Genomic DNA, 13,813 nt, shown 5'->3' on the forward strand with positions numbered 1-13,813 from the left:
AGGGACTGGAAATTATTAGGAAAATGAGGCCATTGTGAGGACTACACCAGCCTCGTGTTGAGCGATGACAGAGACTGTAGCCTCATTCGTCAAGCTGTTCCTCTCTCCCCTTGCCATCAAATTAAACACAAATGTGTAGTGAACAGGCACAGAGAGTGGAAGACGAGTGCCATACGTCTACCCATAATGCTCTAGTGATTCGTTGCTTGCTGGAGTTCAGTAAGATCATTATTTCTCTTCGATTTGCACGTTTTGCCAAAAACCCGATTCTCAAGGACTAACGATTGGCAGCTAAACTACTTGAACGAGCTGATTGTCTTTTCATCGGCATCAGGATACATTTTTTATGATTTTTATGAAGTATTTTAGGTCATGACTTGTTATTCCTCATAACCGTGAGAAAGGTTTCTTTCTCAAACAATCAGGTTGATCCGCATCATTTCCCATCAGCGATGATGCGACCAATCATCGGGGCGATGACTGTCTGGCCGGTCGCATTAATGAATCCCAACCGCAAAACAGCGCTGCGATCCAGCGGTCACACGGCGAGGACACGCGAGATGCCATGGAATGTGCGCCCCGGCCCATCGCACCAGTCTCGCTGAGCTCCGCACGCCTCTGTCGTCTTTTTCCAATCCAGACTTCATTGTCTTGGAATGTTTCCTCCACACGGTCGTGAAAACACTTTCCTTCCCACATCACTTAAGTGACTCCTCTGAACTTGTATTGTTCAGAATTGGTTTCAGAACCAGCTAATCATTATCAGCAGTACTCAGTGTTGAACAGCGGGGCTTTTTCCTCCTTTCAAACAAATGTGTTTTTGCTGTGCGCTCAATGAATGGGGAGTTAGACCAAGAGTTTATTTATGAAACGACTAGATCAATTAATGGACAAATCTCATATTGTGACCACCAACAAACATTTATTCTTTAATGTTTGGCTCTGCGGCTCTACGTTTACACAATGGCTGCATTCGAAATGGCATACTCACTTGATTAGGTACTTATTTTGAGCAATTGAGTAAAAGTAGTTATTTTACAAGTACATTCTATATAGTATGAATGTGTGTAGTATAGGGGTGTAACGGTACATGTATTCACCCCGAATCCTATGGTACGGATGTCATGGTTCGGTTCATGCAGTTAGATGATGAATACAGTCAGTCACAGGTGATCCAGGCTCCAATCCAGAAGGGGGCGGGCATGGCAATACAATGCCGTTTGCTAACCGCCACAACAGGAAAAAGAGCAGAAGAAGAACAGCGTATACGTGAATGACTTAAGCGCTTGAATGACTTAAGTCCACTAGGTAATGCGCACGCGTTGAACACTTATGGACAAAGGCAAATACTTTGAAAGGCTATATACATGTATATATATATTTCTTTTTCTTTTTCAAAAAAATATATGCACACATTCAAAAGTTTGGGGTCAGTAGGATTTTCTTGAGCACCAAATCAGCATATTAGAATGATTTCATTTCTACATCCAGCCTAGTTTTCAGAGGAATGATGTTCACATATTTCAACACACTTTCTGTTAAACACACTTGACTTATGGATGAATTGCATCTTGTGCAGGATATTAGGAGAAAGATGACCCTATGAGCTTCAAGTTTCCAGAGGGACTCTTGGTCTTCTCTCTTCGGTTATTCTGATACAATTAGAAACAGATGCAGTAAGAATAAAGTCAGGTACTATTGCCAATCACACTGTGAAGAGTGTAGTCCCATATGACAGGCTAATCTGTCACAGGTCAACATGACTGATAGACAGGGATCCCGGCATGGATCATGTAGCACACTGTAATATTCCAGATCTCTGTGCTGTACCTGTCAGTTTTGAGACAGTGTTTGTCAGCAGAATTGTTTGAGTTGAAGCAGCTTGTCTCAAGTTAAAATTCCAAATGATTTAGCTGAGGCTAAAACCCTCTGAATATTATTAATGTTACAGGAAGTACTAGACTTTGATGAGGTTGCAGCTATGGGTGGTTGCCAAGGCATTGCTGTGTGGTTGTTAGGGTGTTCTAAGTGGTTTTCAGGGCGTTGCTATACAGTTGCTAGGGTGTTTTAGGTGGTTTTCAGGGTGTTGTGTGGTTAGGGTGTTTTAGATGTTTTGAGTGCATTGCTATGCAGTTGCTAGGGTGTTTTAGGTGGTTTTCAGGGTGTTGTGTGGTTGCTAGGGTGTTCTAGGTGGTTTTTAGGCTGTTGTGTGGTTAGGGTGTTCTAGGTGGTTTTCAGGGTGTTGTGTGATTGTTAGGGTGTTCTAGGTGGTTTTCACGGTGTTGTGTGATTGTTAGGGTATTCTAGGTGGTTTTCAGGGCGTTGCTATGCAGTTGCTAGGGTGTTTTAGGTGGTTTTCAGGGTGTTGTGTGGTTAGGGTGTTTTAGATGTTTTGAGTGTGTTGCTATGCAGTTACTAGGGTGTTTTAGGTGGTTTTCGGGGTGTTGTGTGGTTGCTAAGGTGTTCTAGGTGGTTTTCAGGGTGTTGTGTGGTTAGGGTGTTTTAGATGTTTTGAGTGCATTGCTATGCAGTTGCTAGGGTGTTTTAGGTGGTTTTCAGGGTGTTGTGTGGTTGCTAGGGTGTTCTAGGTGGTTTTCAGGCTGTTGTGTGGTTAGGGTGTTCTAGGTGGTTTTCAGGGTGTTGTGTGATTGTTAGGGTGTTCTAGGTGGTTTTCAGGGCGTTGCTATGCAGTTGCTAGGGTGTTCTAGGTGGTTTTCAAGATGTGTGGTTATGGTGTTCTGGGTTGTTTTCAGGGCATTGCTATAAAGTTGCAAGGGTGTTTTAGGTGGTTTTCAGGGTGTTGTGTGGTTGTTAGGGTGTTCTAGGTGGTTGCTAGGGTGTTCTAGGTGGTTTTCAGGGTGTTGTGTGGTTAGGGTGTTCTAGATGATTTTAAGGGCATTTCTGTACAGTTGCTAGGGTGTTTTAGGTGGTTTTCAGGGTGTTGTGTGGTTAGGGTGTTATAGACGGTTTTAAGGGTGTTGCTATGCAGTTGCTAGGGTGTTTTAGGCGGTTTTCAGGGTGTTGTGTGGTTGTTAGGGTTGTCTAGGTGGTTTTCAGGGTGTTGTTATGTGTTTGCTAGGGTATTTGAGGTAGTTTTCAGGGCATTGCCATACAGTTGCTAGGGTGTTCTAGGTTGTTTTCAAGGGTGTTCAAGTTTTTCTATGAGGTTGCTAGGGTGTTGCTATGTGGCTACTAGGGTGTTCTAGTACACTAAAAATGCTGGGTTGTTTTAACCCAATGTTAGGGTGTTGTAGGTGGTTTTCAGGGCATTGCTACAGTGTGCGGTGAGTAGGGTGGTTTTCATGGTGTTGCTATGAGGTTGCTAAGGTGCTCTAGGCAGTTTTCAGGGTGTTACTATGCAGTTCCTAAGATGTTCTGGGTGGTTTCTAGGTGGATATTTACTGGATTTCATCTTTCAAACACATTTCAAATGGATTTCAAATTGGTGGCTTATATATGTATATAAAAAGATATACCAATTTATGACATACTCTGAGATTTTCAATACAACCTTTGAGAGGTTTCCAGAGGTCAAGTTTGAGAGATTTCAGTGTCATTTTTTTTAGCTCAGGAAAAAAAGGAATTTAATTTGACAGTCCAAACGAAAAATTCCGGCTCATATTTATTTATACTTTATCCAAAACTTCCACAGGGCAGGAGAAACTATGCAGGACACAGCAGAAGTTCTTAAGGGGTTTACCTTGATGAGATTTCTGCTTTGTAGAAGCCGTGGACAGGGAATAAGGATAAGGTGTCTTATGAGAGATGCCCCCTGGTGTGTGAAGCAGAGAGCCCAGAGAACATTCCAGATCCCAGCAGACAAACATTTCCACGAGGGTCGTCTCTGTATGGAGAAGTCAATAAAAGCTTTAAAAATCCCATCAAGTCACTTTTATAGACGACAATAAATACCAAGTATCTTAAACTGCGTAGCTGTTGTCATGATTTGTACCATGACACTCACACCGCTCAACCATCAGCCCCTCGGCACGAAAGCACACAGCCCCATATAAACTGAATGTTGAGGTGTTCCAGAGACTCAGAGCTCAGCAATATCCTGCCTTACGAAGACGGCGGGCATTAAGCCACGGCTGTGTTTTTATTGCAGCCTGCGTAAAAGAGACTGACTCCAGATTACATTTTGCACTTAAGTTTGGGCTCTAAAACGTAATGGGGAGAATTCAGACTGATGTTGTGCAAGTTCAAGTTCAATTCCCAGCGAAAACGTGAAAGCATCCCAGCGATATTAAACATATGGACGACTCGCATGCCCTCAAAACGCTTTGGGGAAAACTTTTACTGTATGTAAGTCACGGTTACAGAACTGCATCTGTCTTTCCTCAAAAACACAATGCATTGGATACGGGAAGAGCTGCTTAGGTGCATGAACCATCAGCCTTGTTCGTAATGTAGCATCCCTGCATGGTTTACTGGGAATTTAGTCTTGTAACTAGTAAATTGTATTCCCTGAGGTCCAGTTAGTCAAAGTTTCGTGCACCCACAACAGTCGTAATTATTTTTACATGGCCATTTTTGTTCTTGCTGGTTTGCTACTGTACCTGTAAAGAGCGCTGCATCACCCTGGTTCCCTCGACAAAAACCCAATAGGATTTTTCCATTGGCTTTTGAATTATTGCAGATCATGAAGCTTCATAGCTTTACGAATCTTTTGTTTCGAATCAGTGCTTTGGAGCGCCAAAATCACGTGATTTCAGTAAACGAGGATTTGTGATTTTGGCGCTCCAAACCACTGATTCGAAACAAAAGATTCGTAAAGCTTCATGAAGCAGTGTTTTGAAATCAGCCATTACTAGATATTGTTGAAAAGTCATTATTTTGTTTTTTGGTGCACAAAAATTATTCTCATCACTTCATAACATTAAGGTTGAACCACTGTAGTCACATGAACTGTTTTAAATATGTTTTTAGTACCTTTTTGTACATCTGAAAGTGTTATTCATCTTGCTGGCAATAGAGGCCTCACTGAGCCATCGGATTTTATCAAAAATATCTTAATTTGTCTTCCGAAGATGAACGAAGGTCTTACGGGTGTGGAACGATGTGAGGGTGAGTAATAAATGACATAATTTTTAGTTTTGGGTGAACTAACCCTTTAAGTTGAAAAACATGTTTGAGTGGTCACACTTTATATTTGGTGTCTTTAACTACTATATATTTACATAAAAAATAAATAAATACAATGTACTTCTTGTGATCATGTTGTATTGTAAAACACTTTGGCTGCTGTTGAGGTGGGACACGGGTAAGGTTAGGGACAGGTTTGGTGGTATGATTCTGTATAAGGGTGGTTTAAGGGGTAAGGGAAGAGTCAAGTGTAATTATAGATGTAATTAGAGAAATTAATTACATATGTAATTATATGCAGGTATTTTTAAAGCAAAAGTACAATGTAAAACATGTATGTACGTAATAAGTGCACTGTATCAAATGATTATTTTAGATGTTAGCACATAAGGACACCTAATAGAAAGTGGGACTGAATAGTGTGCAAGAGCACCATTATTAACACAAGGCTGTGAAAGCAAGAATCTTATTTTATAATTAATGATGTGGTATATTTACCCACTCTATTAATGAAAAGATGTGATTTAATCAATTGTTAAAAGGCATGGAGAGCAATAGCAAATGGCAATTTCAATACTTTTTGGAAAATTTGAATTGTGGGGAATGTTAGTCTAAATTTGGGCTTGTCAGTGAATGCAACAAACTTAGTTTGCCGTAAGCCCGTGTTTTGACTGTTTCAGACGTTTCAAAAGGAAGAGTAGATGTTCAAAGCTCACTGATTACATTGGTATGTTTCACTCCCCACAGAGAGCTTTAAGCAAAGTTTACAGTGTCCTTTAACTAAAACCCTCATTCAACAGCTGAGCCAGGGGTTGAAATGATTTTGGATCTTTAGATCCAAAAGGTTTTTGGAATCATCTTGGATCAGCGAGCTAAAGAATATTCTCACTTTAGCATTTCAACACCAGCTGTTATTAAGTATTTGAACAGCTGGCTTTCACATGTCAAACTGTTAAGTTGTGCACTAAAACACATGATTACAGCAGAAAGCTTCATGTTATAATTAGAACACAAAATTGCCCGTTATCACGTGAAATAAACACAGTACACCAAGTAATAAGCTATATAATTTAGCTAATGTGCACAGTTGCAAAGACTAAACAGGATGGTTGTTCACTTTGAAGTTACTCTTGATACATCTGGATAATGAGGCTGTTTTTCACACTGATTAGATGATGATTGAGATATATGATGCTACTGCAATTGACAAATTTTTTGCTATTTGCACACAGTACATTTGTTTTCATAGACCGACAACAAATGGAATTGTGTGTCTCGGTGTGTGTGGCCTCATCACTGAACCTGTGATTATGTACAGTTCAGTGGCGTGCAGTGGTGTTCTGAAATGAGGAGGCACAATTTTTATTTATTTATGAATCAATGTAAATTCATGTGCATTACTCTTAACGTTGACACATCTTCCTTGTTAAATGAACATTACTTTAAAAGAAACCAAATACAAATACAATTCTATTTTGCAATTTCACATTAACAATGTACTGTAATAAATGTTCTATTTATCAAAACCAAGTCAATCTCATCAAGTCAGTGTTTTAAGCATTTCTACATTCATTCCAAAATAATAACTAAAGGCAATAATAATTTAAACAATATATTTTATTTGTGTATTGATGTTTTTCTTTTTAATAGTCAACTTAGGCTATTTTGGATCATCAGTCATGCTCCGTAAACACCGTCTGTCACAGACACGAAGACGTATTTTTAATTTCACCAAGCTGATTGCACTAAAAACCCTCGCAGTCATCATGATTTCAGTCCATTTCAAGTTTGATTTTGACGTGATATAAAGCGGTGATATCTAACTGGGTGATCTGTTTACTTACTTTTCAATTTGTCTTCCCACTGACGCCATCATTTGTTCATTCAAACTGACGCACAGAATGTGCACGTAAACAAGAGGCGGGATTTATCGCACAAACCAATTACATCCAATCATAGCGCGATGGAGACATTGCCTCCTCTCACGTGACTTTCCCCCATTCATTCTCAATTACCCCCCCACAAAACCCCCCGCACACCGGGGGTCTAATGGTTTTCTATGAGAGCAAAGGGAGGCATGACTCTTGCTGTAACTTCACCTGTGGGTGTCGCTGTTGGGCAGTGTTCTTTTAGAAAACATGAAAACATGTCTGGGTCACATTTAAATCCAAAACTTAAAATAGATATAGATATATATACCATCCATCCATCCATCCACCATCCACCAATCCATCATCCATCCATCCATCCATCCATCCATCCATCCATCCATCCACCATCCACCAATCCATCATCCATCCATCCATCCATCCATCCACCCACCATCCACCCATCCATCCATCCATCCATCCATCCATCCATTCACCAATCCATCCACCATCCACCAATCCATCATCCATCCATCCATCCATCCATCCATCCATCCACCCACCACCCATCAATCCATTTATCCATCTATCCATCCACCATTCATCAATCCATCCATACACCCACCCACCCATCCATTCATACATCCACCATTCACCATCCATCCATCCATCCATCCATCCATCCATCCATCCAACATTCACCAATCCATCCATCCATCCATCCATCCATCCATCCATCCATCCATCCATCCATCCATCCACCATTCATCCATCCATCCATCCATCCATCCATCCATCCATCCATCCATCCATCCATCACAATGTAAACAGATTTTAATGGTCTTATAAAATAAATAGGCGTAATTTTCCATTTCTCAGAAAAATATAATTTCTTAATTGTTTCTGTTGATTTTGGCTAAAATATGACCCAGAAATATTTTTGACAGATTTCAAGTGATTCACCCTAAAATTGTGCGAAGTTTCTTGCCGTATAAACTCCAGTCACTATAGATGGTTTTCCTTACGTACAAGTTACATCATGATGTGGCGTGCTGTTCTTAATAAATAGGCCTGTGCTGTAGATTGATTTTTGTTTTTCTATTTACAGACCAATCTTATAATGTGTTTTGCTGGTGTATAATTCATCAGTCAAATTGTCAGTGTGTTTGGATCTCAGTTGATGCAATGTTCCTGGGGATTTACATTAGGAACCATGTGCACTGAGCTCTCGGGTCAGAATCATTCATCACATGAACACTGCATCACTTATTACTGAAGCCTCATATTTAGTCATAGTCAAATGAAAAACCACCGACTCCAAAAAGGCAACTACCTTTGATCAAAAATACTTCTTGAATATATAATTTGAATAGAAAAGCAGCTACGCCTTAAAATATATATACATATGTACTAAAAATGTGGACTCAATCAAAACTTTAGATCAGAGCATTTAAAGTCACGTCACTTTCCATCATGGACCAGTTGATGTTGGGGAAAAAAGGTAAAAACATGGAAACATGAAAAATAACCTGATCACAAGAGAGCTTTTGTATACCTCTAGCTAATTGATTTGGGGAGACACAGTTTCCTCTATTGATCCGAACTGGATCCCACATCTGTTTGTCTGCCTTCCTCCACAGCACATCCTGTTCTGATTAAAGATTTAATCGTGCGTGGTTCTGTGCGTGTCAGTATGATTTGACTTTGCCGTCGAGACGCTTTTGTCACTCCGAATGTTTTGCTCACGATTCGGCAGAGCTGTGCTTTATTAAAACTGGAATGTTTCAGGCACCTCGTCAGCATAATTATTCCAAAAGTGTGTGCTTCTTAGAAGAAAAAAACACACATTCACAAGTCAAGTACAGCATCACTGATGTTGTAGTGAAGTTAGAAAATCCCAAGAGAGTTTTAAGCAGACAGAGAATATTGTTTGTGAAGTTGAAAGTCACGAAGACTTCGTACTCCATGTTTGAGAAGATCTCCACCCTGTAAAACATTTAGATTGTCTTTTATTTTGACTAGTAATCCAGTCACATTCCTAGATCTATATATGTTGCTGGTCCAGGAACAACATTCCTAAACTCAAACCCTACCCAGAACCAATCCAATCCATATTGTTGATCCAGGAATATATACATTTACATATAAAAAGGATTATATATATATATATATATATATATATATATATATATATATATATATGTTATAATATTGCAAATAATTTATAGATTTTTTTAAATTTATATTTAATTTAATAATTTATAGTTTTTTCATATGTTTTAAGTACCTATTTCAACATGTATTTGGTTACCATTAGAGATATAATTCATGCACTTTAAATTATATAATGTGTTTTCATTTAAATGTGATTAACTGTCTTCCTTTAACATCTTCCCTAAATCCAGATCCAGCTTTTATACTTCCTTGTGGCCCGTGACAACGAAAGTGAAGAGCCAATTCATCATCATACCCTTAGTGTTAATGACTAAGTGCAGCATTTTTGTGCCAAGCGTCTTGCACAGCTGTTGGGAAGATGTTTTATAAACGAATCCTCTTATCAAGATCCCTCGCTGGCTCACCTGCAGGGGCAGAGGAAGGTCTCACCTGGGTCTGGAGCAGGGGCCGAAGACACTGTACATTGTTTACCGCTATCTGTTAGTTTACCCCTAGCAGGCTAGTATCTGCCTTATCTCAGCTGGGATTCTTCTGTCTTTTCAAGCTGCTAAGGTGAGCATGACGCACTGTCAGTGTGCTAGAGAAAATAGAGGTGAGAGGGAAAGCCAGAATGAGAAACCCAGAAGACGATGTCATTTCTCTGCTTTTTCATAGCTCAGAACACGTAGATGTGCAGTACATATATGAATATAAATGCCTCATTCATGAATGAGGCATATAAATGCCTCATTCATTCATTCATTCATTCATATAAATTAAATATAACTCCTGACTATTTTATATTTGGTTTATAAAGGATTCTATTAGATTAGATCTCTTCTAAAAGTCTAGAGGAGATACATTTAAGATTATTTGCTCTCCATTTGAATCCATTGCTGTCTAGGAGAAACAATTAAGATATTAAAAAGGTCTCGTTTGTGGCATTTTCATATCATACCATTTCTAGTATTATAAATACTGCATTGACTGGATTCATTCAATGCTACATTCCCCTCAGGTTCTAATTTAAGGCACAGACTGTTGAAGTAATTACTGTACAGCTGCTTGATTTAACAGTGAGAGTTTACAGTGAGCTGGACTCAATGAACGGTGCCCTCATTTCTTCATGACAGTATCTGACAAACTTGTTCTTGATCCTATAAAAACTCCAATCTGTTTCGTCAGGCAATAATCAGTGGTGAATATAAGAACATTAATCTAAAAGAAGCCTTTATAAACCACCACATATGAAATGAATAGTTGCTATTTCTGGAAAATAAAAATGGTCAAAGGGACCTCTAGGAGAGAATTTGACTTTCTAAAGCTTGAGGAAAAACATTGAATCTTCCAACCAAACACAACTGGGAGTCTTCGGTGGCTTCCAAGATAATGCAATTCTGCTATGATATGCAACAGCTACAATATCTGCTTAGATTAAGCAGGACATGTTCCCAGAAATCCAAAAATGGAAACTGGTGGAGACAAATGTAAATCAATCCCATAAACCCCAGAGAGAAACTCTGATTGCTGATGTTTGAAAATGTCAAAGAATTGCTGTTAATGGTAAAAGTGTAGCTTCCTGAAAAGACTCTTAAGGTTATGTTACACGGGGCAACTTTTTGAGCAATGTTGTCGAGCAATGGGCAGCAAATTTTGATCTGAAGTATCCAGATAGATACTTTCCAGATAGCCCCTGCTCAATGGGAAAGTGCCCAAGCAACATCACTCAGCAAAATTGCTCCAAAAAGTTGCCCCATGTATCATCACCTTTAGGGGCCGTTTACACGACACCATTTTCAACTAAAAATGAAAAACGTTTTATGCGTTTTGATCGTTTATTTACGTGACAATGGCGTTTTGGGGGCCTGAAAATGCAAGCTTTTGAAAACGGGTTTCAAAGTGCAAGTTTTTGAAAACTATACCGTTTTCGTCTCCATGTAAACAACAAAAATTTGATTGACGTCATGTGCATGCTTATTGCATGTTCAGTCTATGGTCTCGTAGTCTATAGTGTTCTTGAGAGTTGGCTATATGCCTTTTTGGAGAGGAAGGTCTTGATTTTGCACATGAGAATATTTTCAAAGCACCAGTGCAGGTTGTTTGAAGGTTCTTCTGTGGCATCAGGTATTTACTTTTAAGTTTCCATCCATGTCTACAAACATAAACACCTTCATAAGCACTTGACTCTGGTTCTCCTGATGCTCATTAACAGTTGATTTCATTGCTACAGCTCTAAGTTCCTCAACAGTGTTTAGAGCTTCAACAGTTTACAAATCAGAATGTCGCCCCTCAAGGGGCCGTTTATGGAAGCATGTCACCGCTGGTATCAGAGCACAAGTGCAACAGCCAGATTCTCATTGACATCTAAACAAACCCAACTTTAAACAGAAGCAAATTAATGAACTATGATGAAACTATGCTCTTCTTATTGATTGTCAAATAAACTAAATATTTGAGGATATGAAAACCGTGTAATCAAATGGAGATTTAAACGCTGGGATTCCACAAATGGCCATTAAATGCAGATGTTTTTCCATCTATTATGACGAGCCACACGGCATTGCACAGAAACATGTGTTGGTTTACTGCAACGGACGCCCTTCTCGATTTAGCTAAACGCTACGAGTGTTTCAGGATGCAAACCATCTTGTTGTTAACTTCGGAAACAGATCTATCGATTTATCTAATACACCGAATACAGCCATTCTTAATGATGATAGTAATTCAAAAAAGTATTTTTTGCATCTGCCATTAGGATGATGAGGAAGTCCATTGGGATGAGGTTTAGGAACAGCCCATTTCTCTTTCCAGCCGTCTTGATGCCGTTTATCTTTCATTCCTTACAAGAGCGAGTTTGTCTTTCACAACAGCCTCCATCCCGAGGGTCTTTACGTCCACATGCACACCGGCTAATACATTTGCCTGCTCATCAAGCATAAACTAATGTGTATTGGCTTACAACTTTTCACATGATTAATTCCCACGTACAGGGAGGAATGTGGTCCCTTGGAGAGCAACGGGGTGTTTTTAACTCCCTGGGATGAGCCAGCGCCGCAGACAGACCGAGCTGAGAAAAAGGGAGAGAGCGCAAGAGTTTATTGATAACAGGTGGTCATGCATGCCGAGACGTTAACGATAACCAGCTGTGAGGCCGGTCTCGCGCCAAGCGCCCGGTCGGAGGACCGGAGAGAGGGAGGAAGAAGCCCTGTGCGCTGTTGGCCAGCTCTTACCTGACCTGATCTATTAGCTCATCAGTTCTGCTTTTATTGTTTTCTGGGGTCAGACGCAGCTGACTAAATCTTGACACAGCGAGCATCATTACTCCGCGGTAGAGAATCGTTTAGCCGCACATGTGTCAGGCGGCGTATCCTGTAAAAATAGTGTTAGAAACAATATGTTCGTTCGTCTTGGCTTCACATATCATGCCAAATGGATCCCCCCTACAAACTCCGGTCTGATAAAGATGGGGTGTGTTAAGAGAGAAAAGGTGTGTACCCTCTAAAGAAAAGCCAGACATATGCAGATTCGATGAATCTCTCCTAAACAGAACAGCTTAGACGAGCAAGAACGTTTATGGGACAATACAACAATTCTCGATACAAAGAATTTGGAGCGATTCTGATATTTTCTGATGTATCGCGATTCTCTCTCGAATTGATTCTGAGCTTATTTTTAACAGCAGATGGCACTACGTGCTTTAGAAACACCCCTACTCTGCCTGCTTTCAGTTACTTTACACACACCACTTAAACCTAAAATAATCATTCATAAAGTTTGAAAAGGCTGAAGTGAATTACAAGGGTGTTTGCAGTAGGCTGTGTTTACATTAAAATCGCGTCATAAAAGCATTCTGAGCCGAGGTGCAAGTGTTTTTAACCGCTTACATGACTCAGCCGAACGCACTCTCGAGCACTCTTCTTCATAAGCGTTTGAGTGTGCGGTTAAAAACTAGCTTAGAGCTCAATCTGCTGTCAAAACTACACTCAGCTCAGAATTGACTTAAAGGGTTAGTTCACCTAAAAATGAAAATTTTGTCATTTATTACTTACCCTCATGCCGTTTCACACCCGTAAGACCTTGGTTAATCTTCAGTTAGTTGAAATCCGAAGCGGGGTAAAGTTAGTTTTAGGTTTGATATTCGCTGCATATTCGCCTAAGCTGCTTTAGGGACCATCTGCAAATTCACAACACAATTCCGTCTGAATTGATGTTTAGAGAGCTATAGTAATCTAGTGGGCAAACTGACTTATTATATTTTGCCAATATCTCGCTTTAGACAATACCTTCCCTAATGTACAGTACACAGATATGTTTTTGAAAGAAAAAAAAAAAAATCACCAAAAGGGTTTTTTTCAAGTTCCAAAGCTTGTAGTACCTTCCTAGTGACCAAACTGGCTTACTACAGGTGACATTTGACCAATTTTCCCCTTACTGTATGTACAGTACACAAATATTTCTAGAAAAATAATTACAGTAATTAACCAAAAGGGTTTTTTCAAGTTCCAAAGCTTGTAGTACCTTCCTAGTGACCAAACTGACTTACTACAGGTGAAATTTGACCAATTTATTCTTTACTGTATGTACAGTGCACAAATATTTCTAGAAAAATCATTACAGTAATTCACCAAAAGGGTTTGTTCAATTTCCAAAGCTTGTAGTGCCTTCCTAGTGACCAAACTGACTTACTACAGGTGAAATTTGACTAA

At 39.6% G+C, this 13,813-nt stretch overlaps 1 long non-coding RNA gene across 1 annotated transcript in view; it reads right to left on the reverse strand.

Annotated features, from left to right (window-relative positions):
• LOC125256722 overlaps nucleotides 1–13,214 on the reverse strand; it is a 58,598-nt gene extending 45,384 nt beyond the window's left edge. Inside the window, exons 1-2 of the long non-coding RNA XR_007182168.1 lie at nucleotides 13,157–13,214; nucleotides 3,701–3,844 (exon numbers count right to left, since the gene is read on the reverse strand). This is a non-coding gene — a long non-coding RNA (uncharacterized LOC125256722). The remainder of the gene's footprint in view (nucleotides 1–3,700; nucleotides 3,845–13,156) is intronic.
• Between the last annotated feature and the right edge of the window lie 599 nt (nucleotides 13,215–13,813).

The sequence above is a fragment of the Megalobrama amblycephala genome, linkage group LG21 (assembly GCF_018812025.1).
Source record: "Megalobrama amblycephala isolate DHTTF-2021 linkage group LG21, ASM1881202v1, whole genome shotgun sequence".
In the NCBI taxonomy this organism is placed as follows: Eukaryota; Metazoa; Chordata; class Actinopteri; order Cypriniformes; family Xenocyprididae; genus Megalobrama; species Megalobrama amblycephala.